The following is a 12,595-nucleotide window of genomic DNA, read 5'->3' on the forward strand; positions in this document are numbered from 1 at the left end:
TATGCATTGATTGATAAAGGAGAAAAAAATCCCTGTTTTTTTTAAAAAAAGGAATGTTGTATTGCAGGGCGACAGCTGAGAATAAACAAATTGTTCTATGGAAAGAAAGCAAAATTAAATTGGCTTTAGTGGAAGTTTGTGTAGAAGATAGTAAGAAACTAGGTTATAGAGCTAACCGAGGTGTCATACAAAATCGAGGGGAAATACAAAAGATTTTGAGCTTTGGTCTGAAAAGAGGTACACTTCTGAATGCCTTTTGTGTTAAAAGATAGACAAAGTTAAAGAATTTTATATTCACAAAGCAAGTTATATGAGCGCTAACTTATTTTAAGTTGCACTATGAAGCAAATTAAGCCACTGAGTGTTACTGAGTTTGGGTATAATTTGCAAAATGAAAACCCATTTTTTATTGACATTTGGAAAGTGCTACTTACAGAATAAGTCAAAATGTACAAAATAAGTGAATTTGCATGTTATGACTGGCTACATAAGGAAAAGTTAAAGGGATTTAAAAAATTATATAATAATGCTAACTAAAGCTTGAGTAGGGCTGAATTTCATATGTTTTTATTTTGTTTCAGGTTGCTGCTTTTGCTCAGAGGACATCCATGACCCTAATGGTCGTTTTGTTCAAGTTAAAGTGATTTATTGCCTTTGTTGATTAACTGAACAAATTCAGGTTAGTGTATTTTGTGGACAGCACTTCTCTGTTCTAATTATATGTTAATATTTTGAGAAATAGATAGTTTTGTGGTTAAAGCTACATGTTATGTACCAGTAAAGCAGAAAGGCCAAGTCAGTCTAAACTCTGTTGAATTGTGTATTAGTTAACAAACATTTTCTTACTGCCTACTATATACAGTATTCACTGTATAAATTGAAAATATTTTACTTCCTTTTAAATAGTTTTGTACTTTAAATTATGGGGCTGGATAAAACAAGTTGTGGTTGAATATGGTACACTGAACTTTTGGCATCACTGTGTGGCATATTTGGTGCTAAAAATAAGCAACTCATCTTAAACATTTCTGACATTTTTAGTAGCTGGCTTTTAAAGGTATTCTTGTCCAGATTTCAGTCCTACATTAACATTTTTATTTATTTTTAGTGTTCATTCTATTAATTTTGACAAATATATGTCACCACAATTAAAACATTCTCTGAACCATCCAAATTTGCTCATGTTGCCTATTTGTAGTTAACCTCTCCTTATACCTCAATCCCTAGCAATGACTGATCTGCTTTCTATTGCTATAATTTGCATTTCCCAATATGACATTTAATTGGAATCATCTAATATGTAGTTTTTAAATCCTGGCTTCTTTCACTTAGAATAATATATTTGAGGTGTATTCATGTTGCTGTATGCATCAGTAGTTGTGTATCAGTAGTTTATTCTTTTTTATTGCTGAGTAGTGTTCCACTTTATGGATATACCATAATTAGTTTATTCATTTACCTGTTTATGGATATTTAGGCTGTTTCTAGTTTTTGATGATCATAAAACTGCTGCAATCATACATTTAAAAAAATAAAAATGTGATTCTATGTTCTTTAAAAAATTTGGCGGGACGTGGTGGCACAAACCTGTAATCCCAGCACTTTGGGAGGCTGAGGCGGGTGGATCATGAGGTCAAGAGATCGAGACCATCCTGGCCAGCATGGTGAAACCTCATCTCTACTGAAAATACAAAAATTAGCTGGGTGTGGTGGCACACGTCTGTAGTCCCAGCTACTTGGGAGGCTGAGCCAGGAGAATTGCTTGAACCTGGGAGGCAGAGGTTGCTGTGAGCCGAGATCGCGCCATTGCACTCTAGCCTGGTGACAGAGCGAGACTGTCTCCAAAAAAAAAAAAAAAAAACTTTTTTTTTGCATTGATACATATTAGATGTACATATTTATTTTCAGGGTACATGTGATAATTTGATACCTTTATGTAATAAAATCAGGGTAATTGGAATATCCATTAACTTAAATATTCATTTTTTCTTTATATTAAGAAAATTTGAATTATTCTTTTCCCTAGCTATTTTGAAATGTACAGTCAACTAAGTAAGGTTAACTATAATCACCCTATTGATCTATTGAACACCAGGTCTTATTTCTTCTAAGTGTATGTTTGTACCCATTAATCAACCTTTCTTCATCCCCTGACCCCATGTATTTTTTACTAATAGAAATTACTTTTTGTTGTTGCTAATGTTAAAGCGCTGTGATGATTTAACTATTGCCTTTTAGGCCATGGTTGCATTTCTTTTTAAAAATGTTATTAAAACATAATGAGAACACAGTTTAACAGACATTGTGGCTAGGGGAAGAAACTTGCAATTTATGGTCATTTTGAGTATAGAAAGAGAAATGATGTAAAATTATTAGAAAGGGGATCTATTGGAACTTGTGGTGTTCCCTGATTTTGGAGATACTAGGTAGCCTTCTTGAATATAGTGGTAGTGTAGCAGGACAAGCCGCAGACAAAACCTCTCAGACACCGACTTGTAGAAGGAAGGGCTTTATTCAGCTGGGAGCATCGGCAAGCTACTGCCTTAAAATCTGAGCTCCCCGAGTGCACAATTTCTGTCTCTTTTAAGGGCTCACAACACTAAAGATTTCACATGAAAGGGTTGTGATTGATTTGAGCAAGCAGGGGGTACGTGATAGGGGCTGCATGCACTGGTGGTCAGAGTGAAACAGAACAGAGCAAGGAGTTTCACAATACAGTGCCTGAAATCTATGGGTAACATTGGGTTCTAAGTCATGAGTTGATTTTTAACTACTAGGTTTAGGCCAGGCAGGCCCAGGCCTGGTTTTGGGCCTGGCGCCGGGCTGCCTGTCTTTGATTTCACTTCCTTGTTTTTTTTCTTAAAACGGGTACTGAGTATAAAACAATATAAAACAGTATGAGAGGGTCTCTCTCTTCCCTCAGTAGATCAGAAATATACAGGTAGATTAATAACATCAAGCCTCATATAGGTAGCTTCAAAAGTCATCTAGAAAAGTCAAGTAAATTAGAATTCTATATTAAAAACATACTTAAAGAGGGTAAAGATTGGGCATGAAAAAGTCAATTTAAACTTTCTTGAATGAATACGTAGGATGAAAGTGATAGAAACTGTCTTTCTGCCTTGGAGAAATTAATGACCTCAAAAAGCTTGAAACCCTATTTGAATATTTATAAGGAAACTGTAGTTCATTATTTGTTATAGAAATAAAAAGATCTTGAGAAAGTATTATGCTGTGACTCAGAAAATGTTGGATGGTTTAGACTCTAGCTTCTAAGCCTGGACACTAAAAGACTTACCGCAACTTTAAATTGTTTTCTTGTTTCTGAACATTTTTAGATGAATTACGTAACTTTCATAGTATCTCTATAGATAAGTGGCCTGCTGTATTGTGTTCTCAGAAAATATTTTTTTTCCTTTCATTTCTTTTTCTTTTTTTTTTTTTTTTTTGAGACAAGAATCTCTCTCTGCCACTCAGGCTGGAGTGCAGTGGCTCAATTTCCGCTCACTGCAACCTCCACTTCCTGGGTTCAAACAGTTCTTATGCCTCAGACTCCCAAATAGCTGGGATTACAGATGTGCATCACCATGCCCAGCTAATTTTTGTATTTTTAGAAGAAATGGGGTTTCGCCATGTTGGCTAGGCTGGTCTTAAACTTCTTGGCTCAAGCAGTCCGCCCACCTCAGCCTCCTGAAGTGCTGGGATTATAGATGTGAGACACTGTGCCCGGTCAGAGAACATTTCTTAAATAGACAAAATATTTTAGGCAGAGTCAGAGCATTTTAGAGATATTTCTGAAAGAGAATAGTTACCTGTTCAACGGGCAAATGCAACACAGAGTCAAAGATAATGCTGTGCTTAGAACTCATGATTTCTTCTGGATTTTAGGGTATTTAGATTTTAAACCACAATTCCAAGGTCAGTATTTATGTAAAGTATTTATGAAAATAAAAGCCATATTTAAATTTAAATTTAACATACTTTAATTCACATAAAATTTTTTGAGGTTGTTACAAAATAAAAAAATTTAGAGTTTTCTAGCTATATATTCAATATCAGCATATTTTTTGCATATTTGAAAATTGAGATTCTATCTTGTACCATTTAAATAGCCTGTTTAACTTAAAATTAACTGCAAAAGAAATAAAAACTGAGTTTTTGTAAAGAATATTAAATTGAGTAATTTAACTTATCCCACCCATTAAGTTAAGCAATGATCCCAGGATAAAGAGAGAGAGAGAATGATGAGTAAAATGAACCCTACACTGCAATGTCTCCAGATAGCTGTATGAGTAAAAGCTTACCATCTCAGCTCTCTAGGTCTTTATTTTCTTATTTTAAAAAAAGACGTTAAGGTCCACATTAAAGTCAGGTATAATTGGTAAAATTTAAAACTACTAGTCTCTTTTATTTCATGAACACTGCCAGGCCTTGGAAATTAGTGATAAAACTTGATTCACTGTGAGAAACGGTCAAAAAATAATAAAAAAATAGCATTTTATTTTAAAGTTAAAGAATAATAAAATAAAAAATAAAAACTTGTTTGAGATACTTTTCTAGAAATGGAACATTTTAAAATGAAAATAGGATCCAAACATATTATAAGTATTTACTTTTGGGTATTTGATATATAGGCTTGTTATAAGATTGTGACTCAGCTGAAGTGGTTTTAGTTTATACAGATTTTTGAGAGAAGAACGTACACCTTTTTGCTCTACATGTTTTCTCTGGAAATATCTTCTCATTGTATTGTACCAATTTTGTCTCGATTCTCTAAGAATCTTTTTAGTCTTTTAGGACAGAGGAAATAGGTATTGAGAGACATTTCTCTTCAATCTATGGATCTCTTCTGTTTCTGCACATTCACTGAGCAGAGTACTGATAGCTTTTATTGGGGGCTATCTTTTTCAAAGAAATCTGTTTAGCAAACAGCCTAAGAAGATAGAAATAGTGCTTCCATTAGGACAGATGGCACATTTCTTTGCTGTCCAGGATAATTAAGATAATCCCTCTAGGGAAAAAGGTTGGGCATATTTGATTGTAGCTCCTTTTAAAGATTGGAATTTCGTAAGCTCAGGTTTTCTTGTCCTGTAATGCAACCCAGAGTATGTGCACTTGGTTTTCCTTTCATTGGCCTTTAGGAATTAGAGCTTGAGGAACAGTACAAAATATGGTACTCTGTCTATGCTATTGTTGTGAGTAGTAAACTGTTCTTTGTTTCTGATCTAGGAGTGTCATGACTTCTGCCAGGATTATCTGATGCTAGCTTACCAGATACCACTAACACATCCTATTGATAAAACAAAACTGAGTTTATTGCTTATTGTGGTAAGGGAGAACACCTAAAAAGATCTTTGGTAGGGTCTTAGAGAGGTCAAAATTTGAGAATTTGAAGTTTGGTTTAAGTTGGATCTTTCAGTGGTGGCGATGAGACTTGATTAGGGTTGGGTAGGTATCATGATAAAACAGTTTAGGTTTGGTGGAAACAGTAAGATTTTGAAAACTGCTGAAGAGTTGATGGGTCTTTCCAGAAGGTCTGTAATGAACAATCACATTATATTTCTGCTATCTCCTAGAAAACTTTTGAAAACTGCCAAAAGAGTTGATGGGTCTTTCCAGAAGGTCTGTAATGAACAATCATGTTATATTTCTGCTACCTCCTAGAATAGCAGTTATGCTAATTAAGACAGTGGACTGGTAAAGTCATGTTAATATACCTAGAAAGCTGTGTGTGTGAATGTATTAGTTTTCTAGGGCTGCTATAACAAAGCACTGTAAACTGGGTGGCTTAATATAACAAATTTATTCTTTCACAGTTTTGGAGGTTAGCAGTCTGAAACCAAGGTGTTGGCAGGGCCACACTCTTTCTGAAGGCTCTAGGTAAGAATCCTTTCCTTCTTCTTTTAGCTTATGGTGGATGCCAGAAATCCTTGGTGTTTCTTGGCTTTTGGTAGCATAACTCCAATCTCTACCTCAGTATTCACATGACATCTTCCCTCTGTGTGTGTTTGTGTTCAAATGTCCTTCTTATAAGGATTCCAGTCATGTATTAGGGTCCATCCTAATCCAGAATGACATTATACCAACTTGATTATATCTGCAAAGACCCTATTTCCAGCAGTTATACATTTTGGGAGGACACTTATTCAACTCAGTATAGGGGACATGTAGTTTCAGTCTTCAGTGTCCAAACTGTATGTAGATACAGTGTTTGCTCTCAGTGTCCATGAAACTATGGCAGACTGATGTTAGCTTGCATGTAGGGTAAAATCTTAGGTTCTTCAGCATTCTTGACAACAGCATGGTATAGTACAAAGAAAACCAGTCTGGAAGTCAGAGTACCTTAGTTCTGCTCTGTTAATAACTAGCTTAAGAAAGTTACTGTCTTCTTCAGCTATTAGTTTGTTACTGATACACCAGGAGTTCAGTCTAGGTGCTGCTGCTTGCTGCATAGAAAGCCAATCACTGAGACAATGAGTATTGCCAAGGAAGAAGGCTTTAATCAGGTGCAGCAGCTGAGAAGATGGGAGCTCGGTCTCAATTCCATCTCCCTGACTGACTAAAACCAGGGTTTATATAGCAGGGAAGACATAGATTATAACAATGTGTAAGAAAACAGGAACTTGGGAGGGGCAAGGAAGCAATAATGGTGAATGAGGGGTCTGGCATCTGGTGGGGTGATCTGGTTTCAGTTCTTTGATAATTTTTGTGCCAAAAGAACTGTCTGTGGGACTATTGGGTTGGTTTCAGTTTTCTCATAGATAAAATTTGAGGCCTGAGGAAGAGAAGAGTAAACCAAATGATCTTTAAGACATTTCTAGTTCTCAGATTCCAAAGTTTTATAGTTGTTGAGTGCCTGCTACATACCGTATTAATATTAGTTGGAGTCACAAAAAGGGAATAGAAAATGCTTTAAGTGCCAATCAGATAGCCTCTAACTTGTGAATGTAGCTTACGTAAATTAATTTGTTTTGTTTATTTGGGTGAAGCTAATTAATGAAGACATTAGGTAAACATGATGTTTGCCCTGATCTCTCTGACTTACCATTTTGTTTTTCAACTTGAATAGTGTATTTGGAAGAAGAGCATTCTTCAGGTCACTTAAAGTTAGAAAAATGCTGCACTCTCAGGCTGAGTTCACAAAATGAAATAACCTTTCCTAAAGCGAATATGAGAATGTGGTTCCCCTTCCCCCTTCATTGCCTACATTTGTCTGTCATGTCATTCTTGTGGTCAAGAGATTTTAGAAAAATTCTTACTAGAGAATGGTAATAGTACTGTGAGGTGGAGCATGGTGTTAGAATTCTAGGTGTAAGTGATTCATGTGCTATTGAATTTTCTTTGTGTTTTAAATAGGTCACTCTAGTATTGTGTTTGAATTCTTTGTTTGAATCATGTTGAAAATATGTAATAATTACTTCACAGAGATATTGTGGGCACTAAAAAATTCTTTGGTACTACCAAAACCCCCTGTGGTCGTGTATGTGCTTGTTCTTTGAAGTTACAAATGAACAATGACTACATATTGATGATAAGTATAAATACAGGTTGAATCAATTTTTTTAGATCTGGACAAAAGTTACTGAAGTAGGAGAAAAGAGGGATTTTTATTCATTCCATATGGAAGAAATTCAAAACCATATACCAGGGGGAGATAGGATTGTCTCACCACTTAAGGATCTTCCTGTATGTAGCCCTTCCATTACACACAAATTGTACTAAGTGTTTTCATAGTGGATATTTGGGCAATTCAGAGACTCTCACTAGATGTTGTAACAATGGTAATGTATTTAATTAATTTTAGAAGATACATTAGAATATAGAATTAGCAGTAACACTCCAGCAATACCTGAAATAAAATGTATTAAAACGGACAGAATATAGAAATTAGACATTATAATTACAATAATAAAAAGATATACGTCTATCATATTTCTATTCACATTTCTATTCTAGTCAATTAAAAGAGTAGGAGAATTTTTTATCTTTCTTTCTTTATTAATTTTTTTGAGACAGGGCCTCACTCTATTGCCCAGGCTGGAGTGCATTGGCTCAGTCATGGCTCACTGCAGCCTTGACCTCCTTGGCTCAGGTGATTCTCCCACCTCAGCCTCCTGAGTTGCTGCAATTGCAGGTGCACACCACCATGCCTGGCTAATTTTTTGCATTTTTTGTAGAGATGGAGTTTTGCCATGTTGCCCAGGCTGATCCTGAACTCCTGTGCTCAAGCAATTCCCCACCTCAGCCTCCCAAAGTGCTGGGATTACAGGAGTGAGCCACCGTGCCTGGCTAATATATTTTCTTAATGTTAAAGAAAAGAATGTTAAGGAGTTACTCAGAAAGTAACTTGACCTTTTGGTGTGGGCTATTTTGATGATTGTTGGGAAGATTTTCTTTTTTTCTTCATTCCTGGGGCTATGGTGGCTGATCATTCAAGCTTGGATTAAACTCTGTTCCTTGTACTTTTCCTTCTCATTTTAGGTTTTGGAGTTGGTATCCTCATATTACCAAGAAAATAAGTTTCCTCCAACTTATAAGAAATATTTTCTAGTTTCAGAGAATTATGAGTTGGTAAAGATCGAAAAATATGGTATGGATGTGTTTGAATTACTCACTTTTATGATGTGTAGTCTTCACTTTCCATGTTGTGTTTTGTTGGACTCAAAGATGCTTGAGAAGTTAGAGAGATTCTCCCTGGCTCCCCCAGCCATCCCTGCAGCCCCACTGGGGAAAAAAGGAAACAAAGGAGGAAAACAGTGTTGAACACATATTTTTTCTTAAGCACCTATACTGGATTAATGTATTACTGTGAAAGTTGTTTAATTGGAGTTTTTTTAAAATAGATTTTATTTCTTGGGACAGTTTTAGGTTTACAGAGAAATTGTAATTTCTTACAGAGTTCCCAAATATCTCCCCCTTTTATCTTACAATCTGTTATGATCGCTTATTATTTCCAGGATTTTGTTGGTCAGTACTTTGGGATTTTTTTTTTTTTTTTTTTTACATAGATGATCATGTCATCTGCAAACAGAGAGTTTTATTTCTTTCTCCCCAATTTTTGTACCTTTTATGTCCTTTTCTTGTCTTACTGCATTAGCTAGGATGTCCAGTATGATGCTGAATAGGAGTGGTAAGAAGGGAAGTCCTTGCCTTGTTCCTGATCCTACGGGGAAAGGATCTGGTTTCTCACCATTAGGTATGGTGTTTGCTGTAAGTTTTTTGTAAATTTTATTTATCAAGTGGAGGAAATCCTCCTCTATTTCTAGTTTGCTGAGAACATGTAATTATTAATTGATGTAGAATTTTATCAAATACTTTTAATGCATCTATTGATATGAGCTGATTGTATGATTTTTTTTCTGTTTCCTGGATTACATTAATTGACTTTTAGATGTTGAACCTACCTTGCATACTTGGAATATACTCTACTTGGTTGTGGTGTATAATGTGATTTGCTGAGATTTTTGAGAACATTTGCCTCTGTGTTCATGAAAGATATTGTTCTGTAATTTTCCTTTCTTGTAAGGCTGTTGCCTGGGCTTATGATCGGGGTAATGTTGGCCTCTGAGAATGAGTTAGAAGTGCTCATTCTGCTTCTACAGATTGTAGAATATTGGTATCATCTGTTCCTTAAATATTTGATAGAATTCACGAATGAATTATCTTGAGTGTGGTGCTTTCTGTTTTGGAAGATTATTAATTATTTATTCAGTTTTTAAAAATTGATTTAGGCTTATTCAGATTATTTGTTTCTTCTTGTGTGAATTTTGGTAGATTGTGTCTTTTAAGGGATTGGTCCATTTCACCTAAGTTATCAAATTTAAGGGCATAGAACCAACTTTGAGTCTTGTTGATTTTCTTTGTTTTCCTGTTTTCAATTTTGCTCTGATTTTTATTATTTTCTTCTGCTTCCTTTGGATTTAATTTGTTCATTTTCTAGTTTCCTAAATTAAAAGCTGAGACAATTAATTTTACCTTTCTTCTTTTTTAACATATACATTCAGTGCTAAAAATTAATCTCTTAGTCCTGCTTTGCTGCATCTCACATTTATTTACTTACTTATTTATGAAATGGGGTCTCATTATGTTGCCCAGGCTGGTCTAGAGCTCCTAGCCTCAAGTGATCCTCCTGCCTTAGCCTCCCAAAGTGCCGGGATTACATGCATGAGCCATTGTGCCTGGCCATAAATTTTGGTGTTTTGTTTTCATGTACACTTAGTTTAAAATATTTTATAATTTCTCAAGACTATTTTTTTGACCTATGAGTTATTTGTAAGTGAACTGTTTAAACATCTCCAAATATTTTGAGATTTTCCAGCTATGTTTTTGTTTAATTTAACTAGTTTAATTCCATTGTGGTGTGTCTGTTTGTATGGTGTCTATTCTTTAAAATTTGTTAAGGTACATTTTGTAGTCTCTCTTTGTGAAATGTTTCCTGTGGATTTGAGAAGAATGTGTATACTGCTGTTGCTGGATGAAGTGTTCTATAAATGTCAATTAGATCCAGTTGATTGATGGTGTCATCAGTTCTATGATACCTTCCTGATTTTCTGCTTCTGGCAGTTACTGATAGAGGGTTGTTGAAGCTCCAACTATAATATTGAATTCATGTGTTTCTCCTTGTAGTTCTGTCAGTTTTTATTATACCTTATGTATTTTGACACTGTTGTTAGGTACATACATGTAAAGATAATTATGTCTTCTTGGTGATAATTATGTCTTCTTGGTGAATAATAACAGATTGACCATCTGTTATTATGTAATGCCCCTCTATCACTGATAATTTTTCTTGGCCTGAAGCTTGCTCTTTCTGAAATTTTTATAGCCATTCCAGGTTTCTTTTGATTAGGTTTAGCATAGCCTATCTTTCTCCATCCCTTTACTTTTAATCTGTCTTCATCTTTATATTTAGAGTGGGATTTTTGTAGACATCATATAGTAGGATCTTGTTGTTTGATTTACTCTTGACAGCATGTGTCTTTTAACTGATGTATTTAGACCACAGATGTTTAAAGTAATTATTGATATAGTTGGATTAATGTCTACTGTATTTATAACTGTTTTCTACTCATTGTCCTTGTTCTTTCTTTTTTGTCTTTCACTTTGTCGCTGCCTTCTTCATTGTAATTGAGCATTTTATGTAATTCCATTTTGTCTCCTGTTTTAAAATATGAATTATACTTAATTTAAAATTATCTTTTAGGCTGAGCACGGTGGCTCACGCCTGTAATCCCAGCACTTTGGGAGGCCAAGGCGGGTGGATCACCTGAGGTCAGGAGTTCGAGACTAGCCTGGCCAACATGGTGAAACCCTGTCTCTACTAAAAATACAAAAGTTAGCCAGGTGTGCTGGTGCACGCCTGTAATCCCAGCTACTTGGGGCTGAGGCAGGAGAATTTCTTGAACCCAGCGGGTGGAGGTTGCAGTGAGCCAAGATTGCACTATTGCACCCTAGTCTAGGTGACAAAGCAAGACTCTGTCTCAAAAAAAAAAGAATAAAATAAAATTATTTTTTAGTGGTTGCCCCAGAGTTTGCAGTAATTACACAGTTAAACTAATCCAAGTTCACTTTTTAAATAACACTATACCACTTCATGGGTAGTGCAAATACCTTACAACATAGTATTGTCAGTTCCATTTTCCCATTCCTTATAACATTACTTTTTTTTGTTTTACTTTTCCATAATTTACAGTCACTAAATATATTGTTGCTATTGTTACTTTGAACAAATTGTTATCTGTTAGATGAATTAAGGATCAGAAAAACAAAAGATTTAGTTTTACCTTTTTTCTTCTCTACACTCTTCTTTCTTTTTGTAATCCATATTTCTGATCTGTATAATTTTCCTCCTTTCTGAATAACTTCTGTTAACATTTCTTGCAAGTCATGTTTATTGGGTTTTATTTCTCCCAGTTTTTATTTGAGAAAGTCTTTATTTCTTCACTTTTGGAGCATAATTTTGCTGGGATTCTATAGGCATTCTAGTTTTTATTTTATTTTATTTTATTTTATTTTTTTTAACAGTCCAGAGGTCCTATTTTATTTTATTTTTTTGAGATGGAGTCTCATTCTTTTACCCAGGCTGGAGTGCAGTGGCACGATCTTGGCTCACTGCAACCACCGCCTCCCGGGTTCAAGTGATTCTCCTGCCTCAGCCTCCTAAGTAGCTAGGACTACAGGTGCACGCCACCATGCCTGGCTAATTTTTTGTATTTCTTTTCTTTTTTTTTTGAGACAGAGTCTCGCACTGTCACCCGGGCTGGAGTGCGGTGGTGTGATCTTGGCTCACTGCAACCTCCAACTCCTGGGTTCAAGTGATTCTCCTGCCTCAGCCTCCTGAGTAGCTGGAATTACAGGCGCCCACCACCACGCCCAGCTAATTTTTTGTATTTTTAGTAGAGACGGGTTTTCACTATGTTGACCAGGCTGGTCTCAAACTCCTGACCTCATGGTCTGCCCGCCTCAGCCTCCCAAAGTGCTGGGATTACAGGTGCGAGCCACCGTGCCCAGCCAGTCTAGAGGTCTTTTATTTTTTTTAACACCTGTTATGCTATGAATTCATAAGGAATAGGTTCCAGCAGCTCAGGCTCCTTCC

At 35.6% G+C, this 12,595-nt stretch overlaps 2 protein-coding genes across 4 annotated transcripts in view; one reads left to right on the forward strand and one right to left on the reverse strand.

Annotated features, from left to right (window-relative positions):
• Positions 1-12,595, reverse strand: part of LOC115830404 (translation initiation factor IF-2-like) — a 98,900-nt gene that overhangs the window by 47,094 nt on the left and 39,211 nt on the right. The gene's annotated exons all lie outside the window — the stretch shown is intronic.
• The window catches only part of FUT8 (fucosyltransferase 8), a 381,361-nt gene that overhangs the window by 45,125 nt on the left and 323,641 nt on the right, over positions 1-12,595 (forward strand). For all 3 annotated transcript variants that reach the window (XM_030812303.1, XM_030812283.1, XM_030812313.1), the window contains exon 2: positions 582-679. The gene's annotated coding sequence lies outside the window, so the exon portion shown is untranslated. The remainder of the gene's footprint in view (positions 1-581; positions 680-12,595) is intronic.

Source organism: Nomascus leucogenys, chromosome 1a, assembly GCF_006542625.1.
Source record: "Nomascus leucogenys isolate Asia chromosome 1a, Asia_NLE_v1, whole genome shotgun sequence".
Lineage (NCBI taxonomy): Eukaryota > Metazoa > Chordata > Mammalia > Primates > Hylobatidae > Nomascus > Nomascus leucogenys.